Source organism: Lycium barbarum, unplaced genomic scaffold, assembly GCF_019175385.1.
Source record: "Lycium barbarum isolate Lr01 unplaced genomic scaffold, ASM1917538v2 unchr_scaffold_02, whole genome shotgun sequence".
Classification (NCBI taxonomy): domain Eukaryota; kingdom Viridiplantae; phylum Streptophyta; class Magnoliopsida; order Solanales; family Solanaceae; genus Lycium; species Lycium barbarum.
Window position 1 is genome coordinate 80,476 of NW_026843399.1, and position 24,804 is coordinate 105,279.

The following is a 24,804-nucleotide window of genomic DNA, read 5'->3' on the forward strand; positions in this document are numbered from 1 at the left end:
CAGCTGGAGTCAGAAAGAACAAACACAACGTCAACGTAACAAAGCAAACCTGTGCGGAAGGCAAACGTACGTATGCAAATCAAATCATGGATAGGGTTTAGGAACGTGGTCACCCCCCCGACGCTGGTGCCACAACACATCATAACTCCAGAAGGTTTCAAATCTCCGTACCGTCTCCAGACACATCATATCACACACACATCATATCATCAGAACATATCCAATGCCATATCACATCATAACTCCATAAACGGTAACCGGCCCTATGGCGAGGCCTCGGAAACCGTAACACATCATAACTCCCGAATATATTATAGCGCGCACGATCACAAAGTCGGCCCGGGTACCGACGAACGAAGTCATAGCAGACAGCACGAACAGAGTAGTGCAGAAACCATATGCATATCAAAAAATAATTTGTCGGACTCAACATATAGTTTACATGTAGGAATCAGATTGATCAAAGTATGCGTATAAAAGTTACGAAGTTCCAAACTGTCAAATTCGCAAGAAAAACTGTTCAGAAGTCGCTTTCCGAAAATCTCACATTATTCAAAGTACAGAACGTACGTTAATGGCATAAGAAGTTTCAAACACATCCTTGGGTCATAAGCAGACAGTCGCAGATTATAACGGACACAAACGGACCAAACAAACTGAATAAGAGGAGCCTCGGGGCTCGCGGGCCCACCTCGGGTCAACTTGAGGCGGCGGACACAAATCACAGACTTTCGGCTCCATAGAGCCATCTACGGAAGTTTCGAGGAGTTTCGGACACAACAGCACAAGTTATGGAGGTACGAACATTCTTTTAACCAAATGCGACAAAAAGGGTTCAATCGCGCTGAATGAATAGTGCTCGAACTTGAACTTCGATTTCCAAGAGCAGGGTTATTCCCGAGGGGCCGATCTTAACCTAGTATGTCTAGGACATGCCAAAAGAATGATAGGTAGGCTTTACATACCTGGTTGGCGCCTTACGCTCCTCAAATCGCAATTCCCGTTTCGTCCAGAAACTGCAAATGGTCACTTTTACCAGTTACTATTCATGAGAATTAACATTTTAGTCTTTGGGCTATATTTGGCTACCGAAATTTCGGCAGCACTTCCCCTATAAATCTAACACCCCCGAGACTTAGCTCGGCTCAAAATACAACGAAAACAACAGCCCAAACATCATAAAACCATACAAACCACAATCATACTACATTAACTTCAAAATTTCACTTTAATACATAAGTTGGCAAATTCTTGACTCAACTTCAAAATTCCAAATCTATTTCCACATTAGTCCATTCATTCACTCATTCCCAATTATTCAAACACACTACATACAAGTTCCAAATCACATACAAACATCCCCAAAGTTCACTACTTTCCAATTTTCATTCAAAACACCAAAAGTTACGACGAACGTTCTAACTTGCGTCGTTTCATTCCAAATTCGTTATCATCAACCATAAATCCTATTTAAGGTCTTTAGTGTCATAAATATACTATGATATACACAAATATACCAAAGGTATACGCTTTCCGATAACGTCCGAAATTATTTTCTAGCACCAACTCAATTCTTTAATCGATCCTTTACGACATAAAGATCACAACAACACATTATTCAAACTAAACAAGATAAAATTCTTATGGCTTGCACCACATGGAACTCACGGCCAAACACACCCTTTTTTCCACACACACACCATGCACAAACACAACTTCATCCCACAATCTTCACACTAATCCAATCACTAACACATATACATCCATTTCATAACATTAAAACATAAAAATCTTACCTTTTTCTTGAATTTCCGACTTGTCGCAAACGTCGCTCTTTCTCCAAACTACTTGTATCACGTCGGAGAGCGTCTTGAGTACTTTACAACTATGTGAAAATCAAGATTTTTGGATCAAACACAAGGCTTGGGAATTATTTCTTTTTCCCCTATTTTCTACACGGCCGAATGCCTTTTTTTGGGTGTTCTAGAATTTTTATGATTTGTTCTTGATATCTACTAAGGTTAGCATGATATATATCCAAATAGGAGTCATGTGCATAGCACATGACTCTTTAAAAGTGGGCTTGGGCTTGCCTCTTGGCCGGCCACTTCAATGATTTGGGCCTCAATTTTTGTGTTGCATTTTTCTTGGCCCAATCCACTAAACGTCCCGTTTTGTAATTCCCGAAACTAATTTCCGAAATTCTAAATTTACACTCGGCCTTCACCAATGTCTCAACATTAAGAATTCCATAACCAACATAGCCATATTCACCAAAATCAAGTTATGTCCTTATAACACACAAGTCGAAATTATTTCTCAATTTCCAATTAAACGAAAACACGGGACATAACATTCTCCCCCCCTTAAGAACATTCGTCCTCGAATGTTGAATCGACCTCATGGGTGTCGTACTACTCCGGGAGGGTTCTCTTGATAGTTGTCCTTTATTGATCTTTCCGACATGGCTCCTTTACCAACATTAGGGGGCAAATTTTCACGTCACTGACTCAAATGCCTTCATAATACACTTTCTCATACCCCCACGTGATTACCGGTCCACACGCCATATTCTTGTAATGGACGAACGCTTTCCAGACATCATAGTCAATATCATTTTCTTGTCACACTCCTGAGTTTCCTTACCGCATCGTCGTAATCTCACTTTACTTCATATCAGACACTTCATGCCAAACAGATTCAGAACTAAAGCCGGACGCACATAAGCATATCGGACAGATTCATAGTCAACATCAAAGGTATAGAAGTATATCAGACAGACTGAAATGTGTCAAACAAATCTGGGCTCGGAGTTAGACGTACAAAGGCGTATCAGACGAATTTGTAAGCAGGATCAACACACGAAGATACACCAGACAGATTCACAATTGAAGTCAAACGTATGGACTCATATCGAACGGATCCGAAATCAGAATCAAATATACAGGATTGTTTCATACAAAGTTGTGACTAGTCAAACCGAAGTGTATCAAACACACACGCGGTCAAAATCAAACGCACCGAAGCATATCAGACGGATTTATATCCAGATTCAGACCCACAGAGGTGCGCCAGACAGGAACGGATTCAGAATCAAACGCACAAAAGGTTCATCGGACGGGAACATAGTCGAACTCAAAAATATAGAGGCGTACTAGGCAGAGCCTTATCAGACTCGGAAATGCAAAAGCGCCACAGATAGGATGTCAATTTAGGATCAAATCATTCCTATTAGGGCTTCAATAATTCATGATAATTCCCTTTATTTGCAAACTCACTCACCAAGTCGTCACACAATTTACTTTGCGTCTTACGTACCAACTCCTTCAAGGATTCCAATCACTCACACTGCTTATCTTTTATTTATCACAACATCAGTTTCCGGGGCTCGGCTCTCAACCCACCTGGCACTGAATGAAAATCATACACACACATACACATACACGTACACATACACACACTTATTCGGACCTTACTGGAGAAAATCTCTGGCTGTTATGGCCCGATCCATAAATATTAGTGCCGAGGAACCTACGACCCGATCCATATAAGTTAGTGCCATGGAACGTACGACCCGATCAATCTCCAGACAAATCGTATCACAAACATACCACATCATCAGAACATATCAAATGCCATATCACATCATAACTCCATAGACGGTAACCGGCCCTATGGCGAGGCCTCGGAAACCGTAACACATCATACTTCCGAATATGGTATAGCGTGCACGATCACAAAGCCGGCCCGGGTACCGACGAACGAAATCATAGCGAATGGCACGAACGGAGTAGTGCAGAAACCATATGCATATCAAAAGTAATTTACAAGACTCGACATATAATTACATATAGGCATATACCGACGCCAGAAGGCTCGGAGTAGGAGTCAGGTCGATCAAAGTTAATATATGGAAGTTACGAAGTTCCAAACTGCAAAACCTTTGAAAAACAATTCACAGGTCACTTTCCGAAAATCTAACATCATTCATAGTGCAAACGTTCAATAACGATATAGGAAATTTCAAACGGACCTTTGCGTCATAGGCAAATGATTACTTTTCATATCGAACGAAAATGAGCCAAACAAACCAAATAAGGGAAGCCTCGGGGCTTGCAGGCCCACCTTGAGTCAAATCGAGGCGGCGGACACAAATCACAGACTTTAGGCTCCATAAAGCCATCTACGAAAGTTTCGGAGAGATTCGGACACAATAGCAAAAGTTAGGAAGGTTTGAACATTCTTTCAACCAAATGTAAGGAATAGGTTTCAATTGCGCTGAATGAATAGTGGCCAAAATTAAACTTGGATTTCCAAGAATAGAATTATCCCCGAGGGTCCGATCTTAACCTAGTATAACTAGGACATGCCAAAAGAAGGAAAGGTAGGCTTTACATACCTGGATTGCACCTTACGCTCGTCAAATCTCAATTCCCGTTTCGTCCAAAAACTGCAAATGGTCACTTTTACCAGTTACTATTCATGAAAGTTAACATCTTAATCTTTGGGCTATACTTGGCTACCGAAATTTCGGCAGCATTTCCCCTATAAATCTAACACCCCCGAGACTTAGCTCGGCTCAAAATACATCAACAACAACAACCCAAACATCATCAAACAACATAAACCACAATCAAGTCATTCTAACTTTAAAGTTCTACCTTACTACACAAGTTGACAACTTTCATTCAAACTTCACAATTCCAAACTTACGCCCACATTATTGTATTCATTCACCCATTCAAGATTATCCAAACCCATCCCAATTACACTCCAACAATATACAAAATTTCCCGAAGTTCATTACTTTCCATATTTCATCCAAAACATCAAAACTTACGGCGAACATTCTAACTCGCATTGTTTCATTCCAAATTCATTAACATCAACCATAAGTCATATTTAAAGTCTTTAGCATCATAGATATACAATGATATACACAAATATACCAAAGATATATACTTTCCCATAATGTTCCGAAATCCTTTTCCAACGCCAATTCAATTCATTAAATAATCATTTAAGTTATAAAGGCCACAACGACGCAACTAACAAACTTAAACGAAATCAAATTCATCTTGTCCTCCACAATTCATGGCTCACGGCCACATACCAACACATGCACACACACGGCTTTCTACACACACATCCAAGTTACGGGATTCTCGTCTATTCTCAATCCTTAACACATTCATATCAATTCCATAACATTAGAGGGGCAAAATTCTTACCTTTTCTTAAGTTTCCGACTTGTCGCAAACGCGCACCTTCCGCCAAACTAATTGTACCCCGTCGGAGAGCGTCTTGAGTACTTTACAATATGTGAAGAACAAGGATTTTTGGATCAAACACAAGGCTTGGGAATTTTTTTTTGTTCTTATAGGGGTTCTCGGCCGAGAGCCTTTCTTTGGTGTTGCTCAATTTTTTTTTTGTGTTTTGTTTTAGTTCTAGATAACTCCAAAGGGAATATGGATATATATCCAATTATAGGTCATGTGTATATCACATGACCTTTAAAAAATGTGGGCTTGGACCTTGTCTTGGCCGGCCACTTCAAGGCTTTGGGCCTCAATTTTTTTGTTGTCCAATTCTTGGCCCAATTCATTAAAAGTCCCATTTTGTAATCCCCGAAACTAATTTCCGAAATTCCAAATTTACCCTCGGCCTTCCCCAATGTCTTGACATTAATGATTTCATAACCAACATAGTCACATCAACTAGAATCAAAATATTTCCTCATAACACACAAGTCTTAATTATTTCTCGATTTCCAATTATACGAAAACACGGGACATAACATTCTCCCCCCCTTAAGAACATTCGTCCTCGAATGTTAAGTTGACCTCACGGGGCGTCATACTACTTCGGAAGGGTTCTCTTTATAGTTGTCCTTTGTTGCTTTTCCGACATGGCTTCTTTATCAACATTACGGGGGGGGGGGGGGGGGGGGGTAAATAAAAATTTTCACATTACTGATTCAAATGCCTTCCTAATACATCTTCTCATACCCCACGTAATCACCGAACCATACGCTATGTTCTTGTAATGGACAAACGCTTCCCAGACATTATAATCAATATCATTTCTCGTTATACTTCTGAGTTTCTTACCACATCGTCATAATCCCACTTCACTTCATACCAGACACTTTATGCCAAACAGATTCAGAGCTAGGGTTGGACGCGTATAAGCATATCGGACGGATTCATAGTCAACGTCAGAGGTACGGAAGTATGTCAGACAAATCTGAGATCGGAGTCAGACGTACAGAGAGGTATCAGACAGATTCGAAATCAGAATCAGACGTACAGAATTGTATCATACAGAGTCGTGATCGAAGTCAGACAGACCGAAATGTATCAGACATACGAAGATGTATCAGACAGACGCGTGATCAAAATCAGACGTACAAAGGCATATCAGGCGGATTTATATCCAGAGTCAGACATACAGGGGTGTGCCAGACAGAAACGTATTCAGAATCAGACGTACAAAAATTCATCAGATGGGAACATAATCAAGCTCAGAAATACAGAGGCGTACTAGGCAGAGCCTTATCGGAATCGGGAGTGTAGAAGTACAACAGATAGAATATCAAATTAGAATCAAATCGCTCCTATTAAGGCTCCAATGATTCATGAGAATTTCCCTTTATTTGTAAACTTGTTTGCCAAGTGATCATACAAATTGTCTTTCGAGTCGCTCATCGGCTCCTTCAGAGGTTCCGCTTATTCACACTCTTATTCTTCATTACTCACAATATTAGTTGCCTGGACTCGGCTCTTGTTCCATATGGACACCAAACAAAAATCATACACACACACATACACACACTTACTAATACCTTACTGGCGAACGTCTTAGACTGTTGTTCAAATTCGTTCAATTTCCCAAGCGGTGGTGTACCCTTTTCTTTTTGCCCATTTAGTCCGCCTCGTTCTGCGCGACTCCTTTAAGGGCACTAATTACTCCACACATTCTATTTTTCTTTTGGTTACCCCAAATTTCCATTTATATTTATCATACTTTCACTTGTGAGAAACTTTGCATTACTTCCCAGGGGGTCACCCATCCCAGAATTGCTCTGGCTTGAGCACGCTTAACGCCGAAACTTTCATGCATTTTGACGCATTAGTGCTGATATAATTTCGTCAATTGCCCCGCACGACCTTTGTCACGAAATTTTGGGGCCAATCGGGGTCTTAGCAAATTTTTTTCTTTTTGGGAAGTTTTCGTAGTGGGTCCCACTCCGACCCAAAGAGGTCGTTTGCTCTTCTGGCTATATGGTTTATCGCTTTAGCCTGTCAAATTCCCTATATTCGCCTCCCACATGAATAGATGGCTGCCTCAAATATTTTCATTAATTCGGATTCTTACCCTACTTTTACGGACACGCAGAAAGAGAATATCGCGTAATATACTGGAATACAGACCTATCATTCCACATATTCATTCAGGAAAAGGTTAGTAATATACCTGGGTCTGCGTCTGGTGATGCCTCTGGGTCCCGCCGACCAGTCAAAGCGTATATGCGGTTCGAGGGACCGCTAGAATCTGAACCCCCACCACGGCCTCTACCGCGGCCCGCTGGTGCTGGCATACCTCGCCCCGTAGAGCGCGTGGCCGAAGGGGTAGATGGCGAACCAGCAACGGATCTCGTCGGCTGTGCTGCGCTACCAGAACAGCCTGCCCACGGACAATCTCGCATGATATGGCCCTGGCGGCCGCAAGCAAAACAGGCCCCTATGGCCCTGAAGCACTCACTTGGGTGCGATCTTCCACAATACGAACACGGGGGCATAGGTGGCCTAGTCTGACCGGGGCCCCTGCTCGCCTGAGGACCTGGGGCTCTGGAACTCTGGTCTGCCCTGGACGGTCCTGCGCCATCAAATCGCTTACTAGCAGACTGTGTGTCCCGGCCTAACGGAGGGAAGTACCCACGAGACTGATACTGAGGCTGCCCGCCCCGAGAATCTCCAGAATACCCCGCTAATCTGGCCCTCTTGGGCCGTCTCCCATCATACTCTCTGCTGGGCCGATCTGCTCGGTGCCGGTTCTCCATCCCCTGGGCGTAGGCCTGTAGACGGGCAATGTCCATATCTGTCTGCAATGACACCGCCATACAGCCGTCGATCAAGTAACGATCCAACCCCATAACATATCTGTGCATCCGATCAGACATATCTGCTACCACGGCAGGTGCATACCGGGCCAGGGAATCAAACTCCAGATTATATTCACGAACACTTCGACCCCTCTGCTGCAGATGTAAAAACCGATCAGCTCACTCCCGTCGTAACTCTGGGGGCAGAAAGTGGCGGGTGAAAGCAGTCACAAACTGATCCCACGTAGCTGGAGGAGCACCCTCACCCCTGGGTAACTCCCAAGTCTCGTACCAGTGAGCGGCAACATCCCGAAGTCTATGCGAGGCCAGCTCAACCGACTCGGTCTCTGAAGCCCTGACCAAGTCTAATGCACGCCGCATCCCCCGAATAAAGTCATGGGGGTCCTCATCGGGCTTAGACCCGAAAAACTCTGGAGGGCCACATAATAAGAACTCCCGAACTCTCAGGCTGTCCCGCCTGTCATCATCATCATCGTCCCTCCGCCCACGTCTGCGAGCCTGTCCCGCTACTATTGTGGTCAACAATTGTACAGCCTCCCTCAGGGTCCTGTCCTCCGCCCCTGGCTGAGGAGCTGGAGTCTCAAGAGCGGGTACACGTGTTACGTCCCGTATTTTTATACATTGGGACAACCCGGATTAATTATGATAATTTAAGGCCAAGATTTTTCCGGGATTTGAAGTCGGGACTTTTGACCATTTGATTTTAATTTGAGATATAAGTCATGTATGAAATTGATGGCATTGAACACTTAGGGAAAATTGGGACTACAATTCATAAAATTGGAATTAAAATGTTGTGAAAAAAAAAAAAAAAAAAAAATTCCTTGGTGGCCATGTAAATGGGAATTGGTCCCACACATTGTGTGGCCAATTTTAATTGGTCCACTCCATGTGTGGGCCAAGGACACTTGGACAACAACTATATGAGCCTAAAGTATGACCAAGTAGTCATCTTTTCCCCATTGCAAGACTTAGAAAAAATAAAAATCAAGGAGTTGAAGACCACCTTCAACACCCCTCTCGGCTACAAACCAAGAAAAACCAAATCCAAATCAAGCCACCCCAAAATTATTTCCTTGGTATAAATCAACTATTTAGAAGTCCCTAAGTAACGTGGAAGAGTTGTTTGGGTCATCCAACCACTAGTTGTGCCCAATTGCAAACCCTAACTATTGAAGGAAGTGAAGAAGGAAGGTAAGCATTCATTATGTTTTTGTGTTATGAAGGTTATATTCATGTTGTAGTATCTTATAGTGGTTGGAAATCATGAAATATAGTATGATTGGGAGTGGGTCGTGTGATGGGTGTTGTGTTGTGATTGAAATTATGAATTAATGTTTAGTTAGTTGATTGGGATCATTGTAAGGTGAAGAACAATTGAGAATCATCCATATATGTGTATATATAGTGTTGATTGAAATGAGTCACATTATATGACGATGAATGAATGAACGTCGCTTAATGTTTTAATCGCCGTCGCTATGAATCTTATGTTGGAAATGAATGTTTGTTGACTCAAAATGATGTTGTTAATGTGCGGACTGTTTTTGGAGGTTATTGTATATTTATTGTAATTGGTATATTGATGAGATAGCATTGTTAGAATGTAATTTGAGGATACAAACCATGATTTGGAAATGAAGAAATTTTTTTTTTTAAAGGGCTGTCTCGGTTGGGGCTGTTTTCGGCCAGCTTGGAAAAAAAAATTCGGGTTGTTGGAAATGTGGTATGAATTGCTTAGAATGCCCTTGAATGTTGTTAGTATGGGTTTGGATTAATAATCAAATGTACGAACGGTATTGTGGCTTTAAAGTAAGCCATGGAATTGAATAATTGGGAAGTTGTCAAATGGCGTAAAAGAGAGCTACCATTATTATTTTGCTTTTCGGATTGGTTGTCAATGTTACTAGGTTGGTTATTGTGGTTGTTGTTGTTGATTTTGAGCGAGTTAAATTCTCGGGGTAGCCTATTTACAGGGGAAATGCTGCCCGGATTTCTGTAGAATTAAGGGCGAAATTGGAATTTAATGCCCAAAAAGTCTTTAGCTAATGTTTGGCATTTTATGGCTTGTTTGTAGACCTTGGGCAGCCCGAATCATAGTTTGGACTTAGCTTGAGTTGGATCATATTGGAGAGCGTTTGAGGTATGTAAAGCAACCTTCCTTCTTTTGGCATGCCTTAGTTTCACATAGGCTAGATTAGAGCTTTAAGGGAATTCCAAATTCGAGATCCGAGCATGTTATGATCCATATATATATATTCTTTGGCACTCTTATGTATGTTTTTATGAAATATGAACCATGATGTATTTGAAGTAATCGCTTTCCGAAATTCGCATAGAAAATGTTCGCTTTAAGGAATTTTGTAATCTTTGAATGCCATATTTTTCGCATAGAGGCTCGGATCGCTCCAATAAATTTTATAGGAGTTTGCTTGATGTATAATGGGTATGTTTTTCATAGGCGGACTCAGTTCGGGTCTATACTCGTCTGTGGGTTCCGCGACGCCCTTTATGTAAATTCGACAACTTTGAATCAAAAAGTGATAATTATTATTCCGATTTCAAATATGACTATTTTACTTATCCTTCGGATTTATAATAATGATTTTATGCATATGATTCCTCACTACTCCGCTCGTGCCTACTATGATATCGTTCGCCGGTTCCCGGGCCGGTTCTGTTGTCGTGCGCTTTTTGATATATTCCGGTGTTATGCTGTGTTTATGGTTCACCGTGCTCCTTGCTCGAGGGCCGGGTTCCACTTATGTTTGGCGTTATGCTGTGTTTGGCGTTATGCTGTGTTGTGATGTGTGACGGGGATTCGGAGATTTGAAACTTTCTGGTGTTATGCTGTGTTGTGGCGCTATCGACAGGCGGGCGACCACATTTTCCAGTGCCCTATGCATAATTTATACTTTGGAAATAAACATTTTGATATGTATTATTTTCTATATATCTGATTCGATTATTATTCAGATTTATTTCTGTACCTTCTGCTTTGCATACTCAGTACATATTTCGTACTGACCCCCTTCTCCGGGGGCTGCGTTTCATGCCCGCAGGTACAGACGCACAGCCTGGTGATCCACCTGTTTAGGACACCCTTTCTGCTATTCGGAGTGCTTCTCTCTTTCCGGAGCTTATACTTTTGGTATATATATATATATTTATTAGTGCATTTGTATATATTCGTTCATGGGTACGGCGGGGCCTTGTCCCGTCATATGATTCTGTCGGTCTGTTTAGAGGTCTGTGGACATGTTTGTGGGTTAGGGTCTTTTTGTATGGATGTATGTACATGTCGTTTGGGCGATCCTATACGCCGAGGCGGCCGGTCCGCATATGTTGTTTGGGCGATCCTATACGCCGAGGCGGCCGGTCCGCATATGTTTATATATTGCTTGGTTAGCCCTGTGTGGCTTTTGTTGGTATTTTCTGCGTGCAGGGTATATTGGATAGTCCGTAAAACAAAGGAAACTCTGCCGAAATTTTCTGGAAATTACCTAAATTTGAAATAAAGTCTTGTCGGCTTCCGCCATATACTAGAATGAGTTGATAGAATTTGAGATAATATTTGATAGATGGGTTCGGGTGCCCAGATCGGGCACTAGTCACGGCCTACGGGGTTGGGTCGTGACAAAAGTGGTATCAGAGCGGTTTGTCCTCGGAGTGTCCACAGATCGTGTCTAGTAGAGTCTTGTTTATCGGTGTGTTGTGCACCACATCTATAAACAGGAGGCTACAAGACATTTAGGATGTTGTCTTTTCTTCTGATCTTAGATCGTGCGATAGAACTGTGCTATTAGGATGATTCTGTTTTGATCTGTTGTTGTTTTTCTTTCAGTGATGCCTCCGAAAAAGGCGACGGCCGCCCAGAAGAAAAAGGGCGTAGTAGGAGAGACCAGCCGGGCTCAGAAGGGTACTCGGACCCTTGCTCAGATGATGCGTGATATTACGTCCCGGCCAGCCGACTCTGCTACGTCTTCATCGTCAGAGGAGTCTGGAGCAGCTTCACCATTAGCTCCAGGGGCTTCAGCTCCCGCGCCTCCAGCTCCTCAGCCAGGGGCGGAGGACAGGACACTGAGAGAGGCTGTGTAGTTATTGACCACTCTGGTAGCGGGACAGGCTCGCAGACGCGGGCGGAGAGATGATGATGATGACGATAGGCGTGACAGCCTGAGGGTTCGAGAGTTTCTATTATGTGGCCCTCCAGAGTTTTACGGGTCTAAGCCCGACGAGGACCCCCATGACTTTATTCGGGGGATGCGGCGCTCACTAGATTTAGTCAGGGCTTCAGAGACTGAGTCTGTTGAGTTGGCTTCGCATAGACTACGGGATGTCGCTGCTCACTGGTATGAGTCCTGGGAGCTATCTAGGGGTGAGAGTGCTTCCCCAGCTACTTGGGACGAGTTCGTGGCTGCTTTTACCCGCCACTTTTTGCCCCCAGAGTTACGGCGGGCGCGGGTTGACCGATTTTTACATCTGCAGCAGAGGGGTCGGAGTGTTCGTGAGTATAATATGGAGTTTGATTCTCTGGCCCGGTACGCACCTGCCATAGTAGCAGATATGGCCGATCGGATGCACAGATACGTGATGGGGTTAGACCGCTACTTGATTGATGGCTGTATGGCGGTGGCATTGCAGACAGACATGGATATTGCCCGATTACAGGCTTATGCTCTGCGTATGGAGGACCGACATAGAGCTGATTATTCCAACAGAGATCGGGACAGGAGGCCGCCCAAGAGGGCCAGATCCGCAGGCTATTCTGGAGATTTCCGAGGCAGACAGCCTCAGCAGCAGCAGCAGAGCAGATATCCTTCTCAGTCATCACGGGGTACACCCCCACAGTTTACCGGCAGGAGATCCGAGGGTGCCGGATATTCAGGGGCAGGCCCGAGCTCCAGGGCTTCAGGTTCACAGTTGGACAGAGGTTCCAGCAGTCAGATGAGGCCACCCAGACCTTTGTGTTCCTACTGTGGGAGACAGCACCTGGGAGAGTGTTTCCGAGCTACGGGTGCATGCTTTGTTTGCGGCCGTCAGGGCCATCAGATGAGAGACTGTCCGGCTAGAGGTGGTACAGGCAGTTCAGCTCAGTCAACCGGGTCAGCCGGTGGTTCATCTTCAGCCTCGGTGGCGATGCGCCCTGCGGGGCGAGGTACTCCAGCACCAGCAGGCCGCGGCAGGGGTTGTGGCGGAGCTTCGGGTTCTAGCGGTCCTTCGAACCGCATTTATGCCTTAGCCAGCAGACAGGACCAGGAGGCTTCGCCTAATGTCGTCACAGGTATATTACTGGTTTTCTCTCGTGATGTGTATGCATTGATTGATCCTGGTTCTACATTATCATTTATATCTCCACTCGTTGCTGATAAAATTGGGGTAGAATCCGAACCGATAGAGCCTTTTGAGGTAGCTACACCAGTAGGGGACTCTGTTATAGCCAGTCAGATTTATAGAGATTGTTCCGTGATTATCTGTGGCCGCTGCACTAAGGCGGATTTGGTGGAGTTAGATATGATCGAGTTTGACGTGATTATGGGTATGGATTGGCTAGCTTCTTGCTATGCTAATGTTGATTGTCAAAAGAAGATAGTCCAATTCCAATTCCCAGGGGAGCCAGTTATAGAGTGGGCAGGTAATACAGTATCGCCGAGGGGTAAGTTTATTTCATACCTCAAGGCTGAGAAAATGATCAGAAAGGGGTATATTTATCATCTAGTCCGTGTTCATGATTTAGAGGCAGAGGCACCGACTCTTCAGTCAGTCCCAGTGGTTAATGAATTTGTAGATGTATTCCCAGATGAGCTTCCGGGTCTTCCTCCCGAACGGGAGATAGAGTTTGCTATTGATCTGTTGCCAGACACTCAGCCTATCTCTATTCCTCCGTACAGAATGACACCTGCAGAATTGAAAGAATTGAAAGAGCAGCTGAGAGATTTATTGGAGAAGGGTTTCATTCGGCCTAGTGCGTCACCCTGGGGAGCTCCGGTATTATTTGTGAGGAAGAAAGACGGCTCGCTGCGGATGTGCATTGATTATCGGCAGTTGAATAAGGTAACCATCAAGAATAAATATCCCCTCCCCAGGATTGATGATTTGTTTGATCAGCTGCAGGGTGCCAGGTACTTCTCGAAGATAGACCTGCGATCGTGTTACCATCAGGTACGGGTACGAGAGGCTGATATTCCCAAGACAGCATTCAGGACCCGATATGGGCACTATGAGTTCAGAGTTATGTCTTTTGGGCTGACAAATGCCCCAGCAGTATTTATGAACCTGATGAATCGGGTATTCAGACCGTTCTTGGATATGTTTGTGATCGTATTTATCGATGATATTCTGGTTTATTCTCGGTCAGAGGCAGAGCATGCGGACCATTTGAGGACGGTACTTGGCACACTTCGGCACCAGGAATTATATGCTAAATTTTCTAAGTGTGAATTCTGGTTATCTTCAGTGGCATTTCTGGGACATATTATTGGGGCTGATGGCGTCCGGGTGGATACCTAGAAGATCGAGGCCGTAAAGAATTGGCCTAGACCTACGACGCCGACAGAGGTGCGTAGCTTTCTGGGATTGGCTGGTTATTATCGGAGATTCGTGGAGAAATTTGCTTCCATTTCAGCGCCTTTGACAAGGCTGACTCAGAAGGGAGCTAAGTTTCAGTGGTCAGATGCTTGCGAGCGTAGCTTCCAGTTGCTGAAAGAGAAGTTGACTACGGCTCCAGTCCTGACTCTTCCCGAGGGTCCAGATGGGTATGTGATTTATTGTGATGCCTCTGGTATTGGTTTGGGATGTGTGTTGATGCAGCACGGCAGGGTGATAGCTTATGCTTCCCGGCAGCTCAGAAAACATGAAAAGAATTATCCTACTCACGATTTGGAGCTGGCCGCGGTCATTCATGCTTTGAAGATGTGGAGACATTATTTATATGGGGTTCACGTTGATATTTATACAGATCATAAGAGCCTTCAGTACATCTTTAGGCAAAAGGAGCTGAACTTGCGACAGCGGAGGTGGTTAGAGTTGTTAAAAGATTATGATGTTGATATTCTCTACCATCCTGGGAAAGCTAATGTTGTGGCGGATGCACTCAGCCGCAAGTATATGGGCAGCCTAGCAGACGTGCCATCAGAGAGTAAAGAAATGGTTCGCGATATTCATCAGTTGGCTAGTCTTGGAGTTCGCTTGGCTGATTCTGGAGATGTTGGGGTTTCTGTTCGAGGTATTGCTGAGTCCTCTATTACAGAAGATATTAAGCGGCATCAGTATGAGGATCCTATTCTGGCACAGTACAGAGACGCAGCTCTGGCACAGGAGAAGACTCCGTTTGAGATTTCACCTGATGGAGTGTTATTTCACAGAGGCAGATTGTGTGTACCTGACGTTGCAGGGTTGCGGCTACAGGTTATGGGCGAGGCACATTACGCCCGATATTCTGTTCACCCAGGGTCGACGAAGATGTACCATGATATCAGATGCCTATATTGGTGGGACGATATGAAAAGAGATATAGCAGAGTTCGTTGCTCAGTGTCCAAATTGTCAGCAGGTTAAGATTGAGCACCAGAAGCCCGGTGGGCTATTGCAGGAGATGGAGATACCGACGTGGAAGTGGGAGATCATTAATATGGACTTTATTACAGGTCTACCTCGCACTCCACGGAGGTATGATTCTATTTGGGTTATTGTTGATCGGCTGACGAAATCAGCCCATTTTCTTCCGGTTCGGACCACCTATTCAGCTGAGGATTATGCCAGGCTTTATGTCAGGGAGATTGTACGACTTCATGGAGTTCCTGTGTCTGTTATTTCCGATAGAGGTGCCCAGTTTACAGCTAAGTTCTGGAGATCGTTTCAGGAGGGATTGGGGACCCAGGTGAGCCTGAGTACAACCTTCCATCCCCAGTCCGACGGACAGGCCGAGCGCACTATTCAGACATTGGAAGATATGTTGCGTGCCTGTGTTATTGATTTCAGGGGTAGCTGGGACGACCATTTACCGCTTGTTGAGTTTGCGTATAATAACAGCTACCACTCCAGTATTCAGATGGCACCATATGAGGCTTTGTATGGCAGGAAGTGTAGATCACCGATCGGTTGGTTTGATGTTGGGGAGACTGAGTTGATTGGCCCAGATGTGGTCCAGCAGGCCGTGGATAAGGTGAAACTTATTCGAGAAAGATTGTTGGCAGCCCAGAGCCGACAGAAATCTTATGCCGATAAGCGACGTCGACCGTTAGAGTTTCAGATTGGCGATTGGGTGTTCCTGAAAGTGTCACCGATGAAAGGTGTTATGCGATTTGGCAAGAAAGGAAAGCTCAGTCCCAGATATATTGGGCCTTATCTGATTATTCGCAAAATAGGCAAGGTGGCCTACGAATTGGATTTGTCAGCTGACTTGGGAGCGGTTCACCCGGTATTCCATGTTTCTATGCTTCGTAAATGTATTGGTGACCCTTCCAGAATTTTTCCTTCAGATGAGATACAGGTCACAGAGGAGCTATCTTACGAGGAGCAGCCTATAGTCATATTAGATCGTCAGGTGAGAAAGTTGCGGAATAAAGATGTGGCTTCGGTTAAAGTGCTGTGGCAGAATAATAACCGCGAAGAAATTACCTGGGAGGTTGAGGAGCCGATGAAGGAAAAGTATCCTCACTTATTCCCAGTACCTTCAGGTAATTCAAATTCTTTGTCTGACCATGTTGATTTATGAATGATTTGTATGTGATGGCTATAAAAGCAACTCCCCCGAATTTGAGTAAGATCCGTAGAACTAATCCAACATTCGAGGACGAATGTTCTTAAGGGGGGGAGGATGTTACGTCCCGTATTTTTATACATTGGGACAACCCGGATTAATTATGATAATTTAAGGCCAAGATTTTTCCGGGATTTGAAGTCGGGACTTTTGACCATTTGATTTTAATTTGAGATATAAGTCATGTATGAAATTGATGGCATTGAACACTTAGGGAAAATTGGGACTACAATTCATAAAATTGGAATTAAAATGTTGTGCAAAAAAAAAAAAAAAAAAAAATTCCTTGGTGGCCATGTAAATGGGAATTGGTCCCACACATTGTGTGGCCAATTTTAATTGGTCCACTCCATGTGTGGGCCAAGGACACTTGGACAACAACTATATGAGCCTAAAGTATGACCAAGTAGTCATCTTTTCCCCATTGCAAGACTTAGAAAAAATAAAAATCAAGGAGTTGAAGACCACCTTCAACACCCCTCTCGGCTACAAACCAAGAAAAACCAAATCCAAATCAAGCCACCCCAAAATTATTTCCTTGGTATAAATCAACTATTTAGAAGTCCCTAAGTAACGTGGAAGAGTTGTTTGGGTCATCCAACCACTAGTTGTGCCCAATTGCAAACCCTAACTATTGAAGGAAGTGAAGAAGGAAGGTAAGCATTCATTATGTTTTTGTGTTATGAAGGTTATATTCATGTTGTAGTATCTTATAGTGGTTGGAAATCATGAAATATAGTATGATTGGGAGTGGGTCGTGTGATGGGTGTTGTGTTGTGATTGAAATTATGAATTAATGTTTAGTTAGTTGATTGGGATCATTGTAAGGTGAAGAACAATTGAGAATCATCCATATATGTGTATATATAGTGTTGATTGAAATGAGTCACATTATATGACGATGAATGAATGAACGTCGCTTAATGTTTTAATCGCCGTCGCTATGAATCTTATGTTGGAAATGAATGTTTGTTGACTCAAAATGATGTTGTTAATGTGCGGACTGTTTTTGGAGGTTATTGTATATTTATTGTAATTGGTATATTGATGAGATAGCATTGTTAGAATGTAATTTGAGGATACAAACCATGATTTGGAAATGAAGAAATTTTTTTTTTTAAAGGGCTGTCTCGGTTGGGGCTGTTTTCGGCCAGCTTGGAAAAAAAAATTCGGGTTGTTGGAAATGTGGTATGAATTGCTTAGAATGCCCTTGAATGTTGTTAGTATGGGTTTGGATTAATAATCAAATGTACGAACGGTATTGTGGCTTTAAAGTAAGCCATGGAATTGAATAATTGGGAAGTTGTCAAATGGCGTAAAAGAGAGCTACCATTATTATTTTGCTTTTCGGATTGGTTGTCAATGTTACTAGGTTGGTTATTGTGGTTGTTGTTGTTGATTTTGAGCGAGTTAAATTCTCGGGGTAGCCTATTTACAGGGGAAATGCTGCCCGGATTTCTGTAGAATTAAGGGCGAAATTGGAATTTAATGCCCAAAAAGTCTTTAGCTAATGTTTGGCATTTTATGGCTTGTTTGTAGACCTTGGGCAGCCCGAATCATAGTTTGGACTTAGCTTGAGTTGGATCATATTGGAGAGCGTTTGAGGTATGTAAAGCAACCTTCCTTCTTTTGGCATGCCTTAGTTTCACATAGGCTAGATTAGAGCTTTAAGGGAATTCCAAATTCGAGATCCGAGCATGTTATGATCCATATATATATATTCTTTGGCACTCTTATGTATGTTTTTATGAAATATGAACCATGATGTATTTGAAGTAATCGCTTTCCGAAATTCGCATAGAAAATGTTCGCTTTAAGGAATTTTGTAATCTTTGAATGCCATATTTTTCGCATAGAGGCTCGGATCGCTCCAATAAATTTTATAGGAGTTTGCTTGATGTATAATGGGTATGTTTTTCATAGGCGGACTCAGTTCGGGTCTATACTCGTCTGTGGGTTCCGCGACGCCCTTTATGTAAATTCGACAACTTTGAATCAAAAAGTGATAATTATTATTCCGATTTCAAATATGACTATTTTACTTATCCTTCGGATTTATAATAATGATTTTATGCATATGATTCCTCACTACTCCGCTCGTGCCTACTATGATATCGTTCGCCGGTTCCCGGGCCGGTTCTGTTGTCGTGCGCTTTTTGATATATTCCGGTGTTATGCTGTGTTTATGGTTCACCGTGCTCCTTGCTCGAGGGCCGGGTTCCACTTATGTTTGGCGTTATGCTGTGTTTGGCGTTATGCTGTGTTGTGATGTGTGACGGGGATTCGGAGATTTGAAACTTTCTGGTGTTATGCTGTGTTGTGGCGCTATCGACAGGCGGGCGACCACATTTTCCAGTGCCCTATGCATAATTTATACTTTGGAAATAAACATTTTGATATGTATTATTTTCTATATATCTGATTCGATTATTATTCAGATTTATTTCTGTACCTTCTGCTTTGCATACTCAGTACATATTTCGTACTGACCCCCTTCTCCGGGGGCTGCGTTTCATGCCCGCAGGTACAGACGCACAGCCTGGTGATCCACCTGTTTAGGACACCCTTTCTGCTATTCGGAGTGCTTCTCTCTTTCCGGAGCTTATACTTTTGGTATATATATATATATTTATTAGTGCATTTGTATATATTCGTTCATGGGTACGGCGGGGCCTTGTCCCGTCATATGATTCTGTCGGTCTGTTTAGAGGTCTGTGGACATGTTTGTGGGTTAGGGTCTTTTTGTATGGATGTATGTACATGTCGTTTGGGCGATCCTATACGCCGAGGCGGCCGGTCCGCATATGTTGTTTGGGCGATCCTATACGCCGAGGCGGCCGGTCCGCATATGTTTATATATTGCTTGGTTAGCCCTGTGTGGCTTTTGTTGGTATTTTCTGCGTGCAGGGTATATTGGATAGTCCGTAAAACAAAGGAAACTCTGCCGAAATTTTCTGGAAATTACCTAAATTTGAAATAAAGTCTTGTCGGCTTCCGCCATATACTAGAATGAGTTGATAGAATTTGAGATAATATTTGATAGATGGGTTCGGGTGCCCAGATCGGGCACTAGTCACGGCCTACGGGGTTGGGTCGTGACAACACGGACCTCTGGAGCTGCTGAAGGTCCTGCTCCAGGCTGTACTAGTGGGGGTGTAGCAGACCCCTCAGAATGAGGCACAACCTCAGGCAAATCATAAACACGAGCCCGGGTAGCTCGCTGTGCCTGACTAGTCTCTCCCATCCTCGCCTTGCCCTTCTGGGCCGCCGTTGCCTTCTTCGGAGGCATCACTGCAAACACAATAACGGGTCACATCAGAATCACCCTAATAGCACAGCTCTATCGCACGATCTAAGATTTCAAGGAAGAGTAACACCCTAAATGCCCTGTAGCCTCCTGTTTATAGATGTGGTGCACAACACATCGATAAACAAGACTCTACGAGACACGGCCTGTAGAAATTCCGAGGACAAACCGCTCTGATACCACTTCTGTCACGACCCAACCCCGTGGGCCGCGACTGGCACCCTACTTAGGCACCCCAAACAGACTCACAAACCAGATCATCACATTCAGACTCATTCAGACTTAACATACGTTATTCGAACTGAAGACTAATAGCAGACGTCACGCAAGCATTGAATGAACACTTATCTTAGGCGGTCGCCCGTGCAGGACAGTCATATCAAAATCAGAAAGGTGGCGGAATATACATCGCCCAAATGCACACACACACACGTACAAACTTATGGGTCGTCTTGGCCATAATAGCATACGGGCCGCTTAAGAACGTAAAACAAAACCACATACGAACACACCGGACCCACGACCCACAAATATGACTACAGGCCTCTAAAACAAAATAGAACATACGAACATATGACGGGACAGGGCCCCGCCGTACCCACACAGCCACAAATGTACAGAAACACCCACAGCAAAAGGTATGTACCAAAAGTTAAGCTCCGGATCAAGGGGAGCTGTCCAAAATAGCAGAATAGGTAGCCTAAACCGGAGGATCACCCAAACGAGCTTCTGTACCTGCGGGCATGAAACGCAGCTGTAACACCCCGTACCTTTAACGAAAGTTTTTACCACGATCCTAGACTTAGAACATCAGATAAAGAATGTGGAAATTGAAATTTTTCTGTTCAGTTGTGATATGGTGGTTTACGCCCATGAACAGTGACCGTATTTCAATTTACGACCATGAACAGTGCCCGTAAACTGAAACCAAGAATTTCTGAACATTCTGGAATTTGACATTTTGAGGTCATATGGTTAAATACGGACCGTATTTCACTTTACGGCCCGTATTTCAAAACGTATTTCTAATTTGGGAAAACTTCCTTGATGAAAGTTGTAGAACATTGAAATACCTTTCCAACGGTATGTTACGGGGGTCAAACGGACATCTGTGCAAGGAGTTATGGCCATTTTACTGAAGCGACACAGTGCAGTCCAACGTGCAGAATACGGTCCGTAAATCAATTTACGGCCCGTAAACTGACTTTACGACCAGCAGTGTTCAGGTCGTAAATTTCACTTTCACAGAACAATATATATTCGTCCATATCAGTTCAACTCATTATTTTTCATTCCTTCAAACCCTAGAACGACCTCCTACTCTCCTCCAACATCAAGAACACCAAGGTAAGTCCATTCTAATTATTCCAACTCAATTCTAACATATATCCTTGTAATCTAAACAATAAATCATCATTCCTAATATAGGGTTTTCAAGAAAACCCATCTCAAGATTCAAGAATCAAGATTTGGGAAATCTTCTCCAAAATTCAAGTCTTTAATTCAGGTTTTGGAGCAATTAAGGGTTTGCAACATATTTCCTTCCAAAGTGATTCAAGCTAGGTTTTGGGTGTTCTTCAATAGAAAAGTGAATTGTTAAATCTTGTTTAACAAATTAAGGTATGCCTCTTTTGAACATACTCTTTTGATCGATTTTTTTTATAAACTCTTTGATTTTGATTCGTATGTCTCTTTTGAAAAATCTTATTTTGGAATGCATGACTTCTTTTCTTGAAGGTTCTTTATTGAATAGAAAGGGTGAACTTCTCATACAAAACCCTAATGTATGTCTAAGATTTTAATAATGTTCTTACCCTTATCATTGATAGATTTGACGGGTTAGAATAGAGAAAATGGCATTGAAAGCTCGGTTATGATTTTTGGATATCAAATGATTTGTGGGCTGTTTTGGTATGATTAAATGGATAGAATTAGTTGGATATTGATATAAAATAATTGTTGTGATTGTTGTTGATGTTGTTGTTCTTGAATTTGGAAGTATAAATATTATTCAAGATCCTTTAATGAATGAAAGGAAAAGAAATCTTTTCATGTTCCTTGAACTCTAATTCATGTTTAAATGGTGGTTAATGTGTGTGAGAGGACAAACCCACATTAAACCTAGATTGTAACAAACCCTATATATGTATGTGATATTATGAATGTTTTCCTCTATAAGATATGTTTAATAATGATGGTTAAGGGTTGGTAATGATATTCTCATTGATGATTTAAGACATGGAAATCTTTCGTAAAGAAGTTATACGTTTTCAAACATTGGTCGGAATAACTTATCCTTTCAATATGGCATAATGCTCCGTAATGATAATTTGACTACAAAGATGATTTCTTTTAGACAAGGTCATGCGTGTGTAGGGTCAAGCCCGCATCGAACCTTACACGAACTATACTACTTTGTGAAACTCGCTTTTCCCCATTATTGGATGATTGAACTTAAATCTTCTAAAGGTTAGACCTTCAACTTGTTTTGTTGTAAAATGGGTTTCTTAAACTTGAAATTTGAATAAGATATTTGAATAAGATTTTCAATCGGTGGTAACTTGAAATGCCTCTATTTGGGATGATGACTTGAGAAGTGAGGTTCGGCCCTAAGCCATAATTGATAATTTAGTAATATGACATTATTTGTATTTTTGTTTGTGTTTTTGTAACTGTATGGTAAAGTTGTGTTTGTCCAGAGGACGATTAGCCTCCGTGGTTTCCTAACCAGGAGTATCGATTGATTGATTAGTTTGCCTATGAGTGGCTTGCTTTCTATCTTGTTTCCTGTGAGTGGCTTGTAGTGATATAGAATTCGTAAGTGAAATTCTTGGCATGGTAAATGGTAAAGAGTTAAATTGATATGCCTTTCGTTGATCGATATGTGTAATGAACTTAAATGTTATTGACGGTATGACTGTTTTGAGACAATTGGTGAATCGGCTTCTATGCCATGGACTTTGTTGTTCTGTTTGCCTTGCTATTCGGGAGGAGGAGTAGCCACTATGGATCCTAGTGTATTAATTGCCTTGCCATTCGGGAGGAGGAGTGGCCACTCCCGGGTTCGCTACCTGGGGTGCATTAATGGCCTTGCTATTCGGGAGGAAGAGTAGCCACCGTGAATCTATATTTCGGTGTATTGCGCAGTGTGCCTAGCCATTCGGGAGGATGAGTGGTTACCGGGGATTTCATATCCCGGTGTGTTTATGCCTAGCCATTCGGGAGGATGAGTGGTCACCGAGATTTTATAATTCGGTGTGGTGAGTTGTGACAAGGGAACCCTACGGTCATTCCCTCGATGTGATTGATTCTTGGGCTTGTGTCAGTATGTAAAATATTCGTATATGTGTAATATTCGTAATCTCTCATGGAACCGTTGTTGACAATCATGATCAATTTGAAAGGCATAATTAAAAGTTGTAACTTAACAAAAGACTTCATAATTGATTTTTGATAATTCTTATGGAGATACACATGTTGAATACTTGTTTCTATATTGATTAATGGATTTGTAAACTGTTTAACAAATGATATTGAGAATCACAAAGTGGAATGGCTGTTTTTATGCTATCTTTTTCAGAACTGATTTCTTTATATATTATTATATTTTATTTTCATAATACTTGTTGTCCCCGAGGCACTCACTGAGTACAAAAGTACTCAGGCATACCATTGTTGTTTTTGATGGTATGTTAGGTAACGAAGAAGAGCAGGTTCGTGATACTTTCGACGCTTAATAGGACTTGCTACTGCTGTGGATTTGGTGAGCCCACATCCTTGTTCGTGGGACACTTTCCGTTTCATTTATTATTCTAGATTTCCGGGCTGCGTCCCGAAGTTTGACGATTGTTATGTCTCTTAGAAGCTCCATAGATAGTTGTCAGAATTGTTGGTAGATTGTCAAAAGTCTCGTACGACTTAATGGGTGTTTGCCACGTTGATGGCCATTGCTTATAAAGACTTCCGCTGATTTAATTCATGTGTTACATTTAATTTATAAATTGTTGGAGGCGAATATTGAACCTGGCGGGTTCAAGTATTATTATTATGTCGTTTAGGTTCTTCCGATGTTGTTCATGACGTCGGATGCCGGTCACGTCTAGGGTGGGTTTTGGGGCGTGACAGCAGCCCCCCGAAGAACAGGGGGTCAGTACGGGAGAAGTACTGAGTATGTAAAGCAGAAAGTACAGAAATCACAATCCTAACTGGAGTCAGAAGGAACAAACACAAACGTCAAAGTAGCAAGTCAAACCTGTACGGAAGATAAATGTACAAATGCAAATAAAAAAAAATCATGTATAGGGCTTAGGAACGTGGTCACCCCTGACGCTGGTGCCACAACACATCATACTCCAGAAGTTTTTCAAATCTCCGTACAGTCTCCAGACAAATCGTATCACAAACATACCACATCATCAGAACATATCAAATGCCATATCACATCATAACTGCATAGACGGTAACCGGCCCTATGGCGAGGCCTCGGAAACCGTAACACATCATACTTCCGAATATGGTATAGCGCGCACGATCACAAAGCCGGCCCGGGTACCGACGAACGAAATCATAGCGAATGGCACGAACGGAGTAGTGCAGAAACCATATGCATATC

General features: G+C 42.7%; 3 long non-coding RNA genes across 3 annotated transcripts; all 3 read left to right on the top strand.

The window, feature by feature from the left end:
- The first annotated feature begins 8,729 nt into the window (after positions 1–8,729).
- LOC132625481 (uncharacterized) lies at positions 8,730–11,803 on the top strand. Its single transcript, XR_009576829.1, has 3 exons — positions 8,730–9,319; positions 10,203–10,268; positions 11,188–11,803. It is a non-coding gene; the product is annotated as an uncharacterized LOC132625481 (long non-coding RNA).
- A 4,982-nt stretch (positions 11,804–16,785) lies between these two features.
- Positions 16,786–19,803, top strand: LOC132625482 (uncharacterized). The gene is made up of 3 exons (XR_009576830.1): positions 16,786–17,541; positions 18,425–18,490; positions 19,410–19,803. It is a non-coding gene; the product is annotated as an uncharacterized LOC132625482 (long non-coding RNA).
- Positions 19,804–21,362: 1,559 nt separating this feature from the next.
- LOC132625483 (uncharacterized) lies at positions 21,363–24,209 on the top strand. Its single transcript, XR_009576831.1, has 3 exons — positions 21,363–21,539; positions 21,621–21,812; positions 23,889–24,209. It is a non-coding gene; the product is annotated as an uncharacterized LOC132625483 (long non-coding RNA).
- The last annotated feature ends 595 nt before the right edge of the window (positions 24,210–24,804 follow it).